Consider the following 21,049-nt stretch of genomic DNA (forward strand, 5'->3'; position numbering starts at 1 on the left):
GAAGCATTGATTAATGGTCAAGATAACATTCTTAGTTGTGTTCCTTACATTGAGTTCCTCATGCCACTCTGGATGTATTAATCCTGGGCCTAGTGTGAGGCATCATCAGGCTGCTCGAGTTTTAGTGTTGTCAAATACCTCAGTTTGAGAAAGAAGGGCAGATGGATGTATATTATTCTTCGTGTCACTTATTAAACCAGATGACCTTCTTTTAAATAGGACAAATAAAAGGGCCTATTGCTTTAAGGATCTATTGGCTTGTGTAATTCTGCAGCACAGTCCCTTTAAGTTCCAGCAATAGTCCTCAATATTAATCATTCAACTACTTTCTGCTAAGGTATGTATTTAATGAGAACTCCTTAATTACTTTAGTAATTTAATTAGTATAGTCTGAGTTAGATATTATCTCTGGTACTAATTATCAATGTGAATCTTGACAAGTCACTAAACTGGTTCAGCCTCATTTTCCACATTTGTAAAATAAAGGGATTAAATTAAACAGTCATTATAAATCCCTTCCATTTCCAAATATATCACCCTATGACCTAAGTTCAAATTCTCAGTCTGCCACTCAAATTACTTAACCTTTTTGAGTCTTTCCCAAAAGTAAAATGACAGCAGTTGAATTAGATAACCTATGGAATTTCTTATAATTCTAGATTATTGATCCCAACATCCTGTGTTTCTACTTCATTGGTAGGGGTGTCCTGTCCATCAATACAGATGACCCAGCTTCTCTATCTACCTTAATAGCTGATTCTTTGTCAGCTTCTTGAATACTACCACAAACAAAATCAACAACTACCACCATCATTCTTTATTTACTGACTTTCTGTTAATGAGATATCAATCTTATAAAACTATAAGCAAATTTTAGCAATCAAATGGTAAAGTTGGTGAAACCTTAAAATGTCCATTTGCTGTGTATAGCAACAAACACAGTAGCAAAAACTTGTAATTTCTAGAACTATATTGTTATTGCCACTATATTAAAGATGCAAAAAGTACATCTGAGAGAGGGCTCAACCATTTAAATAAGGGAACCTAACAAAACATAATTTCAAAGAGTATAACCAAGTAGAGGTTTTGTTCCCAAAACTTTAGCCCTACTGCCTTTCTACCCAACATTGTAAATTCATTTCTTTAGATATTATTATTTCTTTCTCTCCCCACTCCCACTTCATGATCACTATTTTTCAAGGCAATTCAAAACTCAACATGATTTTATTAGGCAATTCTGTACAGGAAACTACATGCTAGAGGCTGGGAATACAAAGATGAAAAATGACATTGTATTTGTCCTTAAAGAGTATTCAATGAATCAAGGATAAGAAACACGAAGAAAGAAAAAAGAGAGAAAACAAGATAGGAAGGAAAGAACATGGGAAGGAGGGAAGGAAGAAAGGAGGGAGAAAAGAGGGATGGAGAGAAAAGAGAAGGAAGGAGAGAAGGAAAGAAGGAAGAAACGAAATGGGGAAGCAAGTAGGCAAGGAAGGAAAGAAGGGAAGGAAGGGAAAAGTAAAGGAGGGAGGAAGGAGAGAAGGATAAAAGGAAGAAAAAGGGAAGAAGGATGGAGAGAGAGAAGGAGTAAAGTAAGTAGGGAAGGGGGAGAGAAAGAAAGGAAGGAGGGATGGATGGAGAAAGGGAGGAAGAGAGAAAAGAAAGGAGGGAGGAGAAAAATACACAAGAAAAAATTATGATACATTAGAAAGTGATTAAATATAGATTAAGTATGGAAAAAAGCAAAAAGGAAAATTAAGCATAGAAAGAAAGATTTTTTTTATTTCATTGGAATCATTGGAATAGAACTTCTTGATGGGAAACTCCTTCCAGGAATGCAGGTGGGCACCTTATTTCTATTTCATGATCAGTTTTAGAGAGTTTTATGGAGAAGTATGATATCAGAATCAGTATTTTAATTCAGATATTTCCTTAATCCAAGATTCCAAGGTAATCTCCTGTTTTCTACCCACTATACAATTCAGTTTCTGGTCAAATACATAATGGACAGGAAGGGAGAGAGGAAGAGAAAGAGAAAGAGAGACAAAGACAGAGGCAGAGAAAGACATAGAGGCACAGACATACACAGAGAGACAGAGACAGATAAAATGACATATTAAGGAGAGAGTGGTAACTTCTAGGAAATGTTAACAACTTATGCATGTTCAGTTATTCAATCAATCATTCCAAAACACAAATTAAGCGTTTGAAGCACTATGGTAGGTGCTGGGGATACAAAGAAAAATGAAAAACAATCTCTTCCTCAAGGAGGTGACATTTTAATGAGAGTGAAGAATTCATGCACATTTATGGGTATATAAAACCATATATAAAGAATATGTGAGTTAACTTTGGATAAGAAAAGGTACCAGGAAAATGATTGTGGAAGTTAGAATTTGAGCTGAGTCTTGAAGGAAAAATACTATAAAATGGGAGGTGAGGAAGGACTACATTACAGGCTTCCAGGCATAGAGTACATGAGCCAACAGGAGATAATGTGGTCATCAAATGAGAGCATTTAGATATGAGAAGAGGGCACAAGACAGAACATATATTGTTTAGTTATCAGTTAATATCTTATCAGAGATATCTTTTGTCCTTTACTCAGTTATCTTAAAGAAAGTAGGTGTGATAATGTTTGTTAAGTTGGGCAAGTAGCAATCCTTTATTGAAAGAGGAATTTTTTGCGGCAGCTAGGTGGCGCAGTAAATAGACACCAGCCCTGGAGTCAGGGGGACCTGAGTTCAAATAAAGTCTCAGACACTTAACACAAACACCCACTCACACAAAAAACTAGCCATGTGACCTTGGGCAAGTTACTTAACCCCAATTGCCCTACCTTCCCTCCTCCAAAAAGCAAAAAAAAAAAAAAAAAAAGAGGAGTTTTTCAATTGTGGAGGAGCAGGGTAAGGGAGCATATTAATAAAGTATGTGAGAAGGTACAAAATAATATCTTTATTCACTACATAATTTTGTGCAAGCTAGTCCAGCACAGATAACAATGTTCGTTGAGGTGATGACAGTAGTTATATTGGGATTAGATAACAGGGATCAGATTACATTGGGATTAGAACCAATACACTAAAGTGAATAGAGAATAATATTTAATAAAAGGAAATAATCTAGAGGAACTATATGGTAAGGGGAGAAAGAATTTTCTTGAAACTAGGGTTCTTTAACAATGGAACTAACTGCCTCAGGAAGCGATATAAGGAACTTTTAAGGAATGTTTGGAAGGTTGTTGCAGAATTTAGAGCTGGAAGATACTTTATAGATTATTTAGTTCAGGCATTCTTAAACTGGTATTTGTGAATTTAGAAAAATGAACATTTATTTTTCAATTTCATTGGTTTCCTTTGTAATCCCATGTATTTTATTTGTACATATAAAGCATTATTGTGAGACGGGGTCCATAAGCTTCACCAGACATCCACAAGGGTCCATGACATAGAAAAGGTTTAGTCCCTAGTCTAGTCCTATCCTCTCAGTATATAGAAGAGAAAATAGAGGCCCAGAAAGCCGAAATCACATGACTTTTCTGAACCATGGTTTCATCTATAAAATGAATTGTTATACTAGATAGACTCTGGGGTCCCTTTGAGCTTCACATCTATGTTCTCAAGTTATTTCTCTCAGCTCATGCTAAGCTAGTGGAAGCCACACACACAAAAATAATCACAGGTCTTTTAATTTTCAGCCTGGTCCATACTCTGCTGTATCTTGTTGCTTCTCAGAGATGTGGTAGAGGGGATAAAGTGGGATTAGATAACCCTTAAGATCCTTTCTAACAATGACGTTCTTTGATTTTGTGATATACTATACAATATTATGTTACTGATATTCTATTTCCCATTTTCAATCAGGTATTGTATGAGGAAGAATATGTAGAAAGGCACCATGGTGTATCAGACTTGAATCCATGAAAACCTGAGTTCAAATCCTGCCTGTAACACTTGTGTGAATCTGTAAAAGTCACTGAACTCATCTAAACCATAGTTTCTTCATCTGCCAAGTGAAGATGTTGAAAGGAATTATGTCACAGGGTTGTCATAAGGTCGTCACAAGATGATTTATATAAAACATTGTACAAACTCTGAAGTACCAAATAAATGTGAGCTATTGAAGATACCTTCATCTCCAATAAGAATTGCCATTATACCAGTATGCACTAGCACCTCGTCTCTAACTGGTAAGTAGTTAACAAAATTACATTTTGTTAGATTCTGCTTGTTTTCTGTGGCATTTTCTCAGAGCATTAAAGTGAACTTAATTATTTGTGTACATGACATTGTTCTACTTACAGTGACCTTTAAACAAAAACACCCAATCCTGAATTTTGTGAATTTGCCAATGTATTTTGCCCTATGTAAAAGGAGGCTAAAAAAGAAAGTGAAAGAGACCTTTTCAAGACAGAATATTCTACTTTTAGAGGAATAATAACATGAGTAAAAAGAGGGGAACACATGTAAGCATTTAACCAGGAGTTTTCATGCAGTCACTATTTTTTGATGCTATAATGCTCTATTTTCTCTAAGAATATTGGAAATGTACCTCAGAATAGTAAAGTACTTCAGTTTGAAGTTCTATGGAGCAAATTCAGTTGAAGGCAATACAATAAGCAAGAAATAATATTAAAGATAGTCCCCATAATCTACTCAACCAATTCTTCATTCTCCGCTAAACTGTCTTCCGACTGGGAAAAGAAAGGGAAAGCATCTGTGGAAGATTCCCCAAGGATCATGAAAAAAATGTAGATGGTGAGCTCCACAGGTCTCTGGAGACAACTAAAGTATCCTGTGCCTCTAGACCTTTCCCAAATCCAGCAAATCCTCTCCCAATGGAAAAGGAAGAGGCCATGGCTCAATGCACCAAGTTCCCATCTAAGACTTTGAACTCTATGGGGAATGGATGGTTACCATGGCTACTACTACTGTATGTGTGTTGGGGGGATGTTAGAGGATGGCACTCTAACAAGAGAGTTTGGAACAGCTTTCTAAAGCAGTGTAATTAATATTTTGTGTTCTAGACTTGGATTCATGAAGATCTGAATGTAAAACATTTTCAGAAAGATTTACTATCTTCATGACTCTGGTCAATTTATTGGTCACTTAATTACTCTTAGTCTCAGTTCTTTTATCTATGAAATGGGAATAATACTAGCATCTGTCTGACAGGTTTGCTGTACCAATCAATAAAATAATGTAATGTACTTCAGAAATGTTAAATTTTACATAAATGGTAGCTATGATCATCATCACCATTATTATTTTCATTACCTGTTGACAAGAAGATTGCATGTATATTTTATATGTCTAAATCTCAGAGAGTCAGTGTCATGTTTTGTTTTTGTTTTTTATCTGAATTCTAATCCTGACATTCCTACCATTAACTAATTGTGACCTTGAGAAGGGTCATGAGATTATAAACTTAGAGCTTGAAGGGATCACAGAGGTGAGCTAGACCGATTTTATTATTTTACAGAGGAAGAAACTGAGGCTTAAAAATTAAGTGATTTACTCATGATCACAATATTGGTGAGTAACAGAGCTAGGGTTTAAGTTGAAAGTTGGTGAGTCCTCTGATTCTACATCCAATAAATGCTCTTCCCATGAAATATCATTGCCTCTCTAAGATAAGAGATTAAGATATCTGTTTACTCAGATATAATATGAATGGCATTAAGTAATAGTCATGTAATTAGAAATCCCACAAATAAGAATTAAAGATTCTTCATGGACTTTAGAATTTAGAAATGCAAGAAATTTAAAGAACATTGTTGGACCCTGAAATCAACAAATACCTTCTACAATTCCAATACTCTTCATTCAGCAAACCAAACAACTCAATTACAAGTTGCTCTAGTTCTTTGTCATTGTAAACTTACTGTCCATGGCTAATTAATGGATAGAGTGGTGTGTGTTTGTGTTTGTGTATGTATGGGGTGTTATGCCTGAAGACCCAAATTCCTAATCTAGGTCTACTAGTTACTACTTGTGGGATCTTAAAAAACTAATGAATGAACGCAAACATATTTGTTATGTGTAAAGCACCATGCCAGACTTTAAGGATTCAAAATCTTTAAATTCCATGATCTAATCTTCAAAATTAGGAAGTTTTCTTAAAAACTCTAATTCTTTGATGCTATATCTTTTCCTGGTCAAGGGCCATGACTGTCCATGCCTCCTCCCTAAAATTCTTTTTTTTTTGGGGGGGGGGGTTTAAATGCATCTTATTTTAGACAACCTACATGACATGTTTTTAAAAACAATGTCTCCACTCCAAATAAATCAAGGTCAAAAATAAATGAATAAAGCTCAAGATGACATCAGTCCAAGTTTGTCCAAGTCCTGGTGTTGTGAAGATGACAAAAAGCAGCAGCCAGTTATGATGACAGGTGATTCAAAGTAATCAGCTGAATTTGTTAACATTTCTCCATTTCTAAACCATCCTTAAAGAAAATCATATATGGCATCACACCATCCTCACGGAAGTCCAAGAGAGCCACCATGCCATCTGGATTCATGTTTTCGCCTATGAAGAACTGATAGTTTTTAAAATTAGCAAGGATGTGTTTGATCTGTTCTGCAGCTCCTGTCATAAAAGGTTTTACTCTATTTGGCTTGTGTTCTTCAAGTCTGCCTTTGATTGATTTCATATAGTCTTTGATGTACTTTTTGTAGGATTTTTTGTGAAACTAGTTTCTTGAAGATGATGGTTTATTACTATGTCAACTCCAGTGATTACAGTGGCATCTGTTCCTTCACCCTCAGGACCTTCAGCAGAGGCATTCCCACCGATGAGTGAATCATCAATGGTACCCTCTGTCCTACTGACCATCTTTCCCTCCACCTCCAGGCACAGCCGGTTCGCGATCTCCCGGATCTTGTAAATGTCGGAGAACATCTCATCATGGCTGATGAGGTCCGGGTAGATGATCATGGCGGCGGAAGGAGGGAGGCGGGGGCGGAAGGAGGGAGGCGGCGGCGGCGGCAGCAGCGCTAGCATAGCGGGGGCCCGGGGCTCGGTGTGAGCGCGATGCAGCCGGAGCGGCGCTTGGGGGGGGGGGGGGGGGGGGGGGGGCGGAAAAGCCCTCCCTAAAATTCTTATCTCCTTCAATTTACCCTTCACCTTCTCTTTGACCTACCACTGGGTCTAGATAGATTTTGATGGCTCAGGACTTCCTCCAACATATTCTAAATACCTTGATATAGCCATTATGAGAAATGAGATAAGACAGGAGTCACCCATTATATATAACGGACAAAATGTCCCTAATACATTGGTAATTGATTGAATATGAAAGTTGAAGGAGTGGGAATAATGTAACATTAAGGTTTAAACCATAAAAAATTGTTAATTGTGTTGTCAACAGACCTGGGGAAAGAGAATCTTGCTTTGGCTAATGTTGAGTTTGAGGTGCTGATGGGACATGCAAATAGGGATGCTTGTTAGTCAAGTAGAGATTCCATCTCTTCTGAGAGAGGTTATTTTGTTTCTTTAAGGCCAATTCATATGTACATGCACACACACGTATCTATCTATCTATCTATCTATCTATCTATCTATCTATCTATCTATAAACATATGAATAAATATATACACATGTATGTATATGTGTACATATATAGTACAGTAATTGATATTGTTATATTATATTATATTACTATTTGATATATAAATGCGAAACTCTTGAGTATGTGTAATTAAATAGGAAAGAGTTATCAGAGGGAAAGACTGAAGGCTCTATGCAGGAGTAGGGATAGCTATTGACATCATCAGAAAAGTCCTGCCTTATATATTTAACTAATATTTGCCCCCTTAGAATTTATACTTGTTGTTTCTATTTCTGCCCTCTGGGACTAGACATAATTAATTTAATTTCTCCTTCATACAGAAAGACTTCAAGTATTTGAAGACCTACCCAGTTTCTATGAAGTATTTACTTTTCCAGGCTAAATTTCTTCATGATTTTCAACCATTTCTCATGTGGCAGTATTTCAGATTCCTTTATTTTGCTGGTTTCCTTTCTCTGAGCACAAAGATTTGTCATTGTCTTTCTTAAAAGTCTGCCAGGTGTGATCTGACCAGTACAAAGCAGTATAAAATGATTTTTTCTCTTTTCTGGATGCTAGACTTCTGTTAATGTAACTAAAGAACATATTAAAAGATGGCAAAAACATAGTTGTTGGGGATCTACCATGGAGTCAGGAAGACCTGGGTTCAAGTTTTATCTCTGATATAAAGTAGCTGTGTAACCAAAAGCAAGGCACTTCATCTACTAATTCCAGAGAAGAAGAAGAAGAAGAAGAAGAAGAAGAAGAAGAAGAAGAAGAAGAAGAAGAAGAAGAAGAAGAAGAAGAAGAAGAAGAAGAAGAAGAAGAAGAAGAAGAGGGAGGAGGAGGAGGAGGAAAAGGAGGAGGAGAAGGAGGAGGAGGAGGAGGAGAAAAGAAGAAGAAAAGAAAAAGAGAAGAAGAAAATAAGGAAAATAAGAGAAGAAAAAAAGAAAGAAGAGGCGGAGGAGAATTAATGTTTTGATTGTTTTGGGGGAATTTGTTTTGTTTTGGTTTGTTTTTTTGCCAATCATATTACAACATTGCATTGCATCAAGTTTGTAGTCTAGTAAAACCCTTAAGCTCTCTAAGAAGAAGTATCTGACTGGATTTGTCTAGTCTCAGATTTGTGCTGGAGACTTTAGAACCACATTCAATACTTTGTCACTATCCATATTAAATCTAATCTTGTTGTGTGCTGCCCAACCTTCAGCCCTGTCAAATTGTTTTGAATTCTGATTACTTCAATTCATGTATTAACTTTCACTCATAATTTTGTATCCTTCACAAATTGATGAGTATTTCTTCAATGTGACTATCCCCATGCTCTTTAATAAAATGGCTGAAAAGAACAGCAGTCAGTACACAGAACAAAGACCTGAAGCAAATCTCTTGAACGATTCCTCCAGAGTGACTCAAACCCACTACCACACTAGTACCCTTTTCTATTTTCCTTCTATTATGAAATGTCAGAATTTGATTTTCCCCCTGTTTTTCAAGCATAACAAATTTGTATCGGTCTACAAACTTTTGCTGCCAATAAACTTTTCTTCTTAAGGAAAAAGAAAAAAACTTTCCCTTTCTACCTGTGTTCTATTCCCTCTATCTTTTACTCCTTTTCTGATCCCATCTATTCTCTTTTTCTACCTTTTCTCCTCCCCAAAGCTGCCAAGATCTCTACACTGGATATAGAACAGAGTTGTGGTAGGGAATAAAGAAATTCTTCATGTTAGTATATAACTTGGGCTCATAAAATCATAGATTTAGAACTGAAAGGAAACTCAGGTGCCATCTCACTTTACAGAAGAGAAATCAAAGTCAGAGAGGCCATAATAACTAGCCTGAGGCCTCACAGGTAGTAAGTAATGAAGCTGAAATTCCAACCAAGGTCTTGGTCCTCTGTCTCTAAATTGAGTTCTCTTTTTCATTGAATCACAGATGATTTCATTTAAAATTCCAGTATCATTCTGCCCATATTTTTTTTTTCCACAATGATTTCACATGATGGTTTGTCAAATGCTGTGCTTAAATTCAGTCACATTATCCATGGCATTCTCTCAAAGTGTTTCTGTTTAAAAAGAAAAAAAAAGTAAATAACATTATTTTGACACAACATGTTGTTAGTAAACACAGGCTAGTGTATGGTGATTCATCAAACCATGAGCATTACATAGTATTCTATATACGGTATAACAATCAAATCTGTGAAGGAATATAAAAAAATTAGTATTAGAAATGGTCACCTTCATCAGAGAGGAAGATCATTTAGTTGTGGAGGAAAGACATGGCAAGTTAAATAAATGGTGTCAAAAGTTAAATTATTGAAAAGGGAAAAGGACCTATGTGGACAAAAGCTCTTTTTGTGGTGGTAAAAAAAAAAAAAATTGAAAGTTGATGGGATGCCGATCAATTGAGGGATGACTGAACAAACCCTAGCATATTAATGTTATGGAATACTGCTGTTCAATAAGAAATGAAGAGAAGGTGGATTTCAGAAAAACCTGAAAAGACTTACATGAACTAATGCAAAGTGAAATTTGAAGAACCAAGAGAACATTGTATACAGTAACAGCAACATTTTGTGATCAACTATGAATGGCTTGGCTCTTCTCAAGAATACAAACATCCAAGGCAATTACAAAAGACTCATGATGAAAAATGGACTCAATGTAAATCAAAGCATAGAATTTTCATTGTGTTTATTTTCTTCATAATTTTTTTTCTTATGGTCTGTTTCTTCTTTTATAACATGACTAATATGGAAATATATTTTGCATGATTGCACATATCTTACCTATATCAAGTTGCTTACTCTTTTAGGAAGAGGGGAGGAAAGGAAAGGAGGGAGAAAAATTTTTTGAAAAAGAGTATGTTAGGGGCGGCCAGGTGGCTCAGCGAGTAAGAGTACCGGCTCCAGTGTTGGGACGACCTGGGCTCAGACACTCGGCACCACATCCAGAAATAACTGGCCGTGTAACCTTGAGCAAGTTACTTAACCCCGATTGCTTAAAAAAAAAAAGAGTATGTTGGGGTGGCTAGGTGATGCAGTGAATAGAGCACCGGCCCTGGAGTCAGGAAGACCTGAGTTCAAATCCGGCCTCAGACACTTAACACTTACTAGCCGTGTGACCTTGGGCAAGTCACTTAACCCCAATTGCCCCTATGAAAAACAAAAAAGAGAGAGAATGTCAAAAACCGTGTTTACATATGATTGAAAAATAAAATACTATTAAATTTTTTTAAATTAAAAAAACATACAGAAAATGTTAAATAATTGTACATCAGTGTCAGAGCTTTAGCAAGGAGATATGTAACTGACAAATTAGGGGATAGACATTAAATGCCATGAATTTAAATTTAAAAATGGCATAAATGACTGGAGATTTTGGGGAAGGCTTCATGGAGAATATGGGTCTTGATATGAGCCTTGAAAAGTGATCTGAGAGTAATGGAGATTGATTTAAACAAAAGCACAAAAGCAAGAAATATAATATGTTTAGAGGAAAACAAATAGCTTAGCATGTGGAAGGGATTTCATGTAAAGGAGTATGGGAGGGAAGGTTGGAAAGGTATATGAGAGCAAGATTGGAGTAGGTCTTGAATGCTAAGCTAAGAGGTTGCACATTTTGCTCTAAAGTATTGGTGAACTATTATTTGATTGTGGTAGTTTGGACGGTTTGAAAGAGAAGAGACTGAAATCAGGAAAAACACAAAATAGTTTCTTCTTAACCTTTGTTCAGAGCAGTTATATGGTCAAATTCACAGTCACTCCTGTATCCTCATGCACCATTCTTTCTCAGAGCTGTATTTAGGTAGCATTTTTACCCACTTTTTCACAGAATGTTGTAACTTTGGAAAAGCAAGAATATGGGAGTTAAGTAAGTTGACTATGGAGATGGTATTGTAATAATAATTAGTTTTCTTAACTATTAATAAACCAACTGTTTAACATTCCATTCTAAATTTTGTTTGAGTCGAGGTCAAAGTCATAATCTCTGGCCAACCACAATTTCTAAAAGATCACCCACAGTAGTTCAGTAAGTACATCCGTAAGATTTTTTTAGCCCTAGACTATACTTCACCTTGGCTGGTATATTTGAAGTCATAAAACTCAACAGTGGCTACTGGATTGGAAAAGATCAGTTTACATCCCAACCCTCAAGAAGGGCAATGCCAAGGAATGTTCAAATTATGGAACAACTATACTCATTTCACATACCAGTAAAGTTATGGTTAAGGTTCTGCAAGCTAGACTCTAGCAAGATTCAAACTGAGAATTCCCAGATAATCAGGCTAGTTTTTGATGGATCACAATAATATATGGCAAATCCTCAAAGAGATGAGGGTACCAGATGGTCTTAATTGTCACCTGAGGAATGTGTATGTGGGCCAAGGAGAAATAGTGAAAACCAAACATGGAACAGCTGATTGGTTTGAGATTAGAAAAGGAGTAATAAAAGACTGTATATTGTCACCAGATTTATTTCACTTATGTGTAGAGTACATCATGTGAAATTCCAAACTAGATGAATGACAAGTTGGAATCGGGGCTGCTGGGAGAAATATCAACAACCTCAGATATGTAGATGATGCCACTTTGACAGCAGGAAGTGAATAGCAATTAAGAAGTCTCTTGATGAGGATGAGATGAGAGTGTAAAAACTGCCTTGAAGCTTAACACAAACAAAAAACCTTCATAAATGGTCCCATCACTTCTTGGCAGACAGATAAGAAATGTAAGTAATATCTCATTTTATATCCTTATGCTCAAAGATCACTGCAGACCATGACTGCAGTCAAGAAATTAAAAGATGCTTGCTTCTTGGAAGGAAAGCTATGAAAAAATCTGCATAGCAGAAATATCATCTTGCTGACAAAGGTCCATATAGTCAGAGTTTTTGTTTTTCCAGTAGCAATGTATGGCTGTGAGAGTTGGAGTACAGGGAAATGTGAGTGCCACAAAATTGATGCTTTTCAATTGTGGTGTTGAAGAAGACTTTTGAGAGTCACTTTGGACAGCAAGAAGATTAGATCAATCAATACTTAAAGAAATTATTTCAGGCTATTCATTGCAAGTTCAAATACTAAAACTGAAGCTTAAGTACTTTGGTCACATAATAAGAAGATGAGACTCATTGGAAAAGATGCTAATGTTGGGAAAGATTGAAGGCAAAAGGAAAAGTGGATGGCAGAGGATGAAAGAGATTAAAAGTTTCCTGGAAACAATGAAGATGAACTTTAACAGATTTCAAGAGGTAAATTTATACTCTTTATATACTTAAATACGTCCTTGTTTTCTTCCCTACATTATAGTGTGAATTCCTTATTTCACTGCTTTTTTTTAATGTCAACAACTAGAAAAATTCCTGTTAACCTGGTAGGTTCTTAAGAAGTGCTCACTGATTAATTAATCCTGAGTCTACTTATGGAGTGTGCAGGCTGTCCATCAGTTATCCCTGTTACTGGCTTATTTTTTTTCAAGTCATACATTTCTTGAACATTTTATATTATATCACTTCTGCACAAATCCCTAATTTGTAAAGTGTTTTAGTCTGTGCACATCTACTATGAGCTTCTCCATTGCTCTATGAGTAATACTCATTTTTAATAGTGATTTGTGGTTAAAAGCATAATAGTATTTAGAAAAAGAAAGATTGGAATAAGAGATAAGAAAATGTCATTCCCTTCCTTTCTGGAGGTTGAGAAGTTGTGAAGATATAGATAGATAGGTAGATAGATAGATAGATAGATAGATAGATAGATAGATAGATAGATAGATAGATATGTATAGATATATACACAATATATGTATGTGTAATACACATACACACATAAACACATGTGTATCTATCTATATGTATATTTGTTTATTATATACAAACTCAGTTGTATAGATTGGTTTAGTTTTGATGAATTGCCTTTGCCCCTTTTCTGTGCTATTCTTTGTTTTAGAAGGTAACTTGAAGGGTAGAAGAAAGAGGGATAGATAGAAATCTATTAAGTGTTAAGTGTTCAGAAATGAAGATGATGTACAAATAAAAGAGACCAATATGATTTCAAAAAGAAAAAAAAAAGATAGTCATCTGCTTCAGGGAGAAGCTGGGGATTATTCTAATAATTGTGAAATTTCTCAAAGACTATCTAGTCTCCTCTCTCTTTCCTAATCAATTTTCAACAGAGTTCGTTGTTCATTTGTAGTGTCTGTCTAAGATATATTTACTGATTTTCTAGTTCTATAGGTCATCTGTCCAATGCATATCATAGCCTACACAAGAGACATTTATTATTCAATTGTCTTTTTTTCTTTGTGTATAATTCAGCCACGCTCTCTTGAGTGATTATGGATCTCATTTAGGAAGCTCTACATAACATGATGCAACTATGCCAATGTCATCTGTAAATAGCAGTACCCAGAGGACCTCATATCTATAGGACTTCCTCTATTTGGATTCACATTGAACCTCTCGAGGACAGTGGTGAATAACTTTGGCAAATATAGATTTCCATGTTTCGTGCCCTATTTACTATTAAAAATCAGAGGCTCTTTTGGGCATGGCCAGAATAAGAATTTATTTTGCTTGACCATGTATAGTTGTTGCAAGTGTGTTCTTTTTCTTTTTTCCAAGATGGGGGGAAGATAGAAAGAAAAATAAAATAATTACCGATAAAAAATGAGAACACCTAAAACAAAGTTATCTCTTCACCAGACTGCTTAAAGTTTTCACAATATGAGAAAAAGAAAAGGTAAGAACACCTGCTTTAGTTCCTCTTCCTTGTTTTACACAGGTAGAAATTTCCTCCAGAGAGGAAAAGGGACTTTTTCAAGATCACAGAAAAAAACTCATTCACCACAACTCTTGTTGAAATTAATATTGAAATGGGGTTAATTCATATAAATCCTAAATCTTCCAGATGAACATATTATTCAATCTATCAGTTTCCTAGAAAACCACCTAGTCCAATTTCCTCATTATACAGAGAAAGTAACAGGAACACAGATTTACTGTGAGAACAAGGATTGTTAGCCTTCTCAGTTTAAAGTTTTTTAAGTTAGATTGTTGAAATTTTTCTGAAGAATACCACTGGGACTAGAAAGTGGTACCTGGTCCTAGCAGTATTTGGAATCATGATTCAAAACAAGCACTTAACTAGGGAAGAGGGCATTTCAGTGGCTCTAGGCCAACTCTCTCCCCCAGGCTTAGGAAACCTGAAATCATTTGTATGAATAATGTTTGAGTGGAATATATGTGTTTATATATGTATATGTATATGTATATACATGTGTATATGTATGTGTGTATGTGCATATGTATGTACATGTGTGTGTATGTGTGCTTATGTGTATGCATATGTGTATGTGTATGTTTGTGTGTGTATAATATATATATTATATACATATTTGAGATGGGGGTGACAGATGTATTCATAACAAACTATGGCCCTCCAGCAAGACTAAGGGAATGGATCTCTCCTCTATGTTTCCATACTCAAAATGTTTCCATCTGCTTTTTCACATGGCTTTCCTTGCAGAAACCTCATTGAACAACCAAGCCCAGAAACTTATTCTCCAACTTCCTTATCCCAGCCTGCCCAGGGGTAGATATCTTTGAAAGTGTCTTCCCCTTTTTCAGCACATTGTCAATATAGCCCTTCTTTCCAAACCAGAATGTTCATGAAAATTTGGGAATCTGGAGAGGGCAAAACTTGGAGGAATAGACATGATTCCTAGTATGGTGAGACAAATATATCTTCAAGAAGAAATGGATTACTAACAACATTGGAGGCACAATTTTGTTTCAACAACTGGGCCCCAATCCCTGGGCCCTTATCCCCCCAAAAAACTTTAAAACAGAATGACATTCCTCACTGCAGACTAACAACTATTAATAGAGGTGAGAAGAGCTTTTCCCAACTTCTCCCGTAGGATTCCCTCCTCTCCCAAGACCAGGAAATATATTATAAGGTAGTGCTTGGTCCACTGTTGGCAATAGAGAATCTGAATTTCTAGGCAAGGAAACTAAAATTCTGGTCCAAGGCCAGGTCACTCTCCTCACCCTTAGGGTGAGCCTGAACCTGACCCTATGTCTCACTAGCCGGAAGAATCCAATCAAGCTACTCTTCCAAAGGAGGCCCATTTCTACTTTCATTCTTAGCATCCTGCCCTTACTTAGTCCCAGACACAGCTTCCTATCAATATTACTAGACTCCACTCCTGCCCCAGTGCTAGTCTTGTCCTAACAGTAGACCCAGGTTCTATCTTTTTCCTAGGTGGAATATAATTATTAGTTAGAAACTTGTTGGCATATATGTAGAACATACACACACACACACACACACACACACAACAGAAACACTCACACATGCAAATGGTTTGAAACAGAAATTCACAGTTTTGTTAGTGAAAGAACCCTCTTTGTGTTCTGTGGTGTACATTGAAATATTCTTTTTTGGTGATTATGTCCAGATGAAAATTTTAATTATAAACATTATCTAATAAATTAATTTATGTTATTATATAATATATTGCATAATTAATAAATATATATTAATTTTAAATATAGGAGTTCCCAAAAGTCTTAGCATACTTGTAAGCTATGAAAACTGAAATCATTATGAAGACTTTTAGGATAGTATGATATGTAAGTCTTTTAACTTTCCTCTTCCTGTATTAATTGCCCAGGTTAGGAAAAAAAGCCCTGATCACTTTACCTCAGTAACAGTTCTTCCTATGTAGACAATTCTCATAATTAAAAAAAAATCTGTATAGAAGAAAAAAATGTCATTTGGATCTGTAGCTACTGAAATTCTCTTGGTTGTCTTTATGGGGAGAGAAGGTTTTGTTAATAGTAAAGCCTTTAAATTTTTCCATGCTTTTAGTATCTTTTCTTTCACATGCCTCGAGACTTGATCCCTCAATAGCTTCAAAATTATGTCCTATTCTAGCTTGGACCTCCTCTGTGTATAATTGGCTTAGACCAGCTGCTTTCCCCAATTTTTTCCCCCCAGTGCCATTTCCATTGAAGTGTACATATCCTTTTTAAAAATCTCAGCTTTTTGGGCAGCTTGCTGTGTAATCACATTAGTTTATTCAGATGTCACATTCTTTTCTTTCTCATCAGAATTATTCATGATGATATTCTAAGAATGATCCAATAGTTTTCTTTATGTTTTGGATCAACATTAAGGGAAGGAAGTTTTTGGAGGGAAGGATGGCCATCAGAAGGTCATTTGGGGATAGCAGGCACTTTTGTACAGTTTAGGACCACTTAAGATGCCAAAGTGAGAAGCTTTGGACAAAGAGTCAAATGAAAAGAAGGAAAAAATAAAACAGGAATTTATTAAATGAGCATCTACTATGTGCCAGACACTGTGCTAAATGTTTTTAAAATATTAATTCATCTGATGTTGACAAGAACCATGTGAGGTAGGTTGTTATTATTTTACATTTTATAGTTGAGGAAACTGAGGCAGACACAAGTTAAGGGACTTTACCATAATAATGTAGGTATTTTCTAAAGCCAGATTTTAACCTAGATCTTCCTGATTCTACATCCAGTGTTCAATCTGCTCTGCACCAGGAAACACCAGCAGCAGAGGGATGGGAAGAGTTGAGAAAGGGAAGCACAGACATGGAGAAAGGAAGATGCAAAGGCAATCTTAATCGACCTTGTAATTTTTCTGAAGATCTTAGACAAACATCAAATACCCCCTCAAAAAAAAAACACCTTGCTAACCTGTGCTATGTTGCTGATGTCAACTTTATGTCCTAACACTAAAAGACTATATTTGGAACAAGGGGATAAATCTGGGTTCTAGTTGAATGATAGATCAAAGGACACCATGAGTATTTGGTTTAGGAAGAAGGGATCAACTAAGAAAAAGTAAAAGAAATGAGTTGATTGGCTTTGTAAAACAGAAACAAGGATGCTTAGAAGGCAGGGGAATAGCTATAGCTCCAGGTGGTCCTTTTTTATCACACTCCTCTCCAGTTCCTCCTCTCCAAGTGGGAATATATATGGAATATAAGGGTGTAAGATGGGGTATTCATCATTAGGTCATGCAGATGTGATATAGATGCTGAAAGAGTATTTTCTGATCATTTGCCCTTGCCTTGTGTCTGTCCCTCAGCTGGAGTTAGAAAGCTTGTTTCATATCCAGATTGTTGCTGGCTAGCTCTGTGAACCTGGACAAATCATTTGTCTTCTCTGGACTTTAGTATTCTCATCTTCAGAATTATGGAATGGGACTCGATCATCTCTAAGGTGCCTTCCACTTCTAAATACTATGGTGATAACTAGATTTTATGTATCCCCTTCTCCCTAGGTCCACATACACAAACCATGATTATTTATATAATGCATGGTTTTCTGAGTCTAAAAAGATTAAGCATTTACTTATTTTTTTAAAAACCTAATTTATTAGTTAATTGATACTGAATATGCTATATAGTACTGAAAAAGAGATTTAAAGTGTTTAACTATGCAGATTGTTTATCCTGTGAAGGGATTACAAGGGGAATATTTTAGGCGCGAATAAAATAGCTATGAATATTGTATAGGTGTCAAAAGTAAATGGACTTCTTCAGGATTGAAGGTAGTAATTTTGGAAGAGAAAGAAAAGTTTGGAAAGTAAAGAGTTAACTCCATAGGCAGTGTCACAGTGATCACTATTTGCCATTCTCAGTGCTGTCCTAATCAGGGATTAGAAGGGTTTCAGAAAAGAATTAGATTTACCAGTCAGTTTTGAAAGCAATCATACATTTATTTGGCATGATTGAAGGCTGCACCAAAAAGGAGAGTTGCCATGGTTTAACCAGAGATACTCAAGGGAAATGAGGGCAAAAACAGTAAGTATTTTTTGTTTGAGAACGATCCATGTAACCCTTCATTCTGGGATCAGAACTACTTAGTACCTAGAACTAGAACAGTCTCTCAACTCCCTTACCAAAGATAAGGGACTAAAATTACTAAACTAGATTAGCACACAGACCATTATATTTGATTTTAGAGAAACCCCTCCAAAAAGACAACTAGGTAAGTGAAAGGAGGGCATACAAACCAGGGATGTCACAATTAGGCCTTGAGTATAATGATCATCAAGCCATATAGCAAGAAGATTTAAGACTTTTTGATTCAGTACAGTTTAGGAAGCTCCAGGATCAAGATTACTTCTGAATCAGTTTGGGTGGCACAGTCACTCAGGATAAGGGCCACTAAGATAGATTATGGGAAGAAGAAGGGTTCTATTCATAAAGATTTGACTGGCTAGTCACTCTTGAGGTCAAAATGAGGAAGAAACCAATCAGATGACTCAACTCTCTACATGAAGCCTGTCCTGATTCCTTTTACCTCTAGCGTCCTCCCTCCCAAACTAGTTTATAGTGAACTTCTTTGTATTATTTGTTGTTCTTACATTTATTTATCGATTTTGTCTCTTTGCCTAAAGTCTCTTTCCAGTCCAGTAAATCCTACACAGGGCTACCAAAGAAAATTTCCTTAAGCACAGTTTCTCTTGCCTCCAGAATAAAATACAAACTCCTTTGTTTAAATTTTAAATCCCAAACAGCCTGACCACAAACTATATTTCCAGACTTATTGGATTTTTTTTTCTTTTTACATCTGTGATCCAGCCAAACTAGCCTTCTTCCAATGTGTCAAACAAAACACTTCATATTCCATCCCAGCCTATACACTGGCTACTCTACATCCCTGGAATGTATTCCCTCTTTATTTTTTTCCTTAAGGAGTTATTTTGTCCCCTTAAAATAAATCATCTTAAGTGGTATTTCCATGAAACCTTTTATTTTTCTCCAACCCACAAGTATGTGCACTATTCAATCTAATTTATGTTGAATTACTCTCTATATATTTATATTAACTTTGTATTTGTGCTCTGTATATGTTTATGTCTTGTTTTCCCATTAAAATACAAGATCTTTTAAGGGAGGGATTTTTTCATTCTTTTTACTTGTATCTCCAGGGTCTACTCTACTATAGTCATATAGTAGTTGCTTGTTGAATTTTATTCTTATTATATATCTACATATCTATGTCTATATTTTCACCTAGATACGGTTTCATAGATATAGACGGATATATTTTTGTCTACATATGGCTTTTGTTGACTACCCCCATTGAAATGTAAATTTCTTTTGAGTAGGAATTCTTTCATCATATAGTATTGTATCAGCAAGCACCCCAAGCATCCTCAGGGTTTGCTGCCAATACAGGTTCTTGGATCTGCTTTGTTAAAGGAAAGCAACTCAAAATGGGTTAACAAGCTTACTTTAATCAGTCAAACATATATCATTTACCTCATTCAGAGGAAAAAGGTCAGCACCCTGAACTTCAAAGTATACAGACAGAATTATCAAGACAGAAACAGATCAAGTAGACAGCTTTCCAAACTGTCCAGCCATTACATCGACACCAAATCAACATCTGGGTTTCAAAATCTGGGTTTTTCAAAGCTGGGGGGCTCTGGACAACGGCTTCCCAGAATCCAGATGAAATCACAGAACACTTCTCAAAGTGAGCCCCAAAACAAAGCTACACATAAGGGCTTATATAGCCTTCTCCTGGCTCAGATAATGTAACAACCTTATTGACTCACTGGCCAATGAAGAAGTATCTACTGAAAAACAAGCCTCCCACCCCAGGCTTTAGGTGCACTTTAGGCTAGGGGCAGGGAAGATCTTTAAATTTACATTCCCATTACAAGTACATGACACTTGATAGGTGTTTAATTGATATTTGTTGATTGATTGATTGATTGAAATTAGAAGTTTCAAGAAAGGGATTTTTTTTTTTTTGGAATCATAGGATCATTGGTTTATGGCTACAAAGGAGCTTTGAAGTCATCTAATCTTAATTCCATCATTTTATGAATGAGAAAACTGAAATCCAGAAAGATTAAATGATTTACCCTTATTCTCAGATAGCATGAAGGAAAGGATATATTCCAATCCATGTCATTTGACTCCAGATTCAATGTTCTTCCCCAAATATGGAAAGTTTTGGAATTGGGGTAGATTAGAATGAAAGGAGGAAGGGATAGGGGGAAAGGATATGAGTAGGGAATAAGTAATCTGATATACAGAGATAGACTAATACAAAAAAAAAACAGATTTCCCCCCCCACCCCCCAGACTTCACCAGTGTTCATAAATCAGGAGTTTAATAGCATTTTCTACAATTTGGTTGGGTCAAGCTCATGATCTCTGGTCTACCACAGTTCTTAAAAGATGCTCAATAGTACTTTAGTGAGATTGTGGATTCTTTCAGTCTAAGGTTAATTTTTTCTACCCAATTCATTTAATTTTATGAGAAAAAATGACCACATGTTAAGCTCTTTATAAATGTAAGCTTATTGTTATTATTCTGACAGTGAATGGGATCAAAAACATGCTTTATGGTCTAATGACAATACTACCCACAATACTTTGTAAGCTTCCATTTATTCTCTGGAAGAAAGGACTACATATAAAGTAATTTAAACACA

At 35.9% G+C, this 21,049-nt stretch overlaps 1 pseudogene; it reads right to left on the bottom strand.

Annotated features, from left to right (window-relative positions):
• Positions 1-6,214: 6,214 nt before the first annotated feature.
• LOC138144473 (translationally-controlled tumor protein-like) lies at positions 6,215-6,963 on the bottom strand (annotated as a pseudogene).
• Between the last annotated feature and the right edge of the window lie 14,086 nt (positions 6,964-21,049).

This window comes from Petaurus breviceps, unplaced genomic scaffold (genome assembly GCF_028583685.1).
Source record: "Petaurus breviceps papuanus isolate PSGF00001 unplaced genomic scaffold, PetGlider_PUasm1.0 90701, whole genome shotgun sequence".
Lineage (NCBI taxonomy): Eukaryota > Metazoa > Chordata > Mammalia > Diprotodontia > Petauridae > Petaurus > Petaurus breviceps.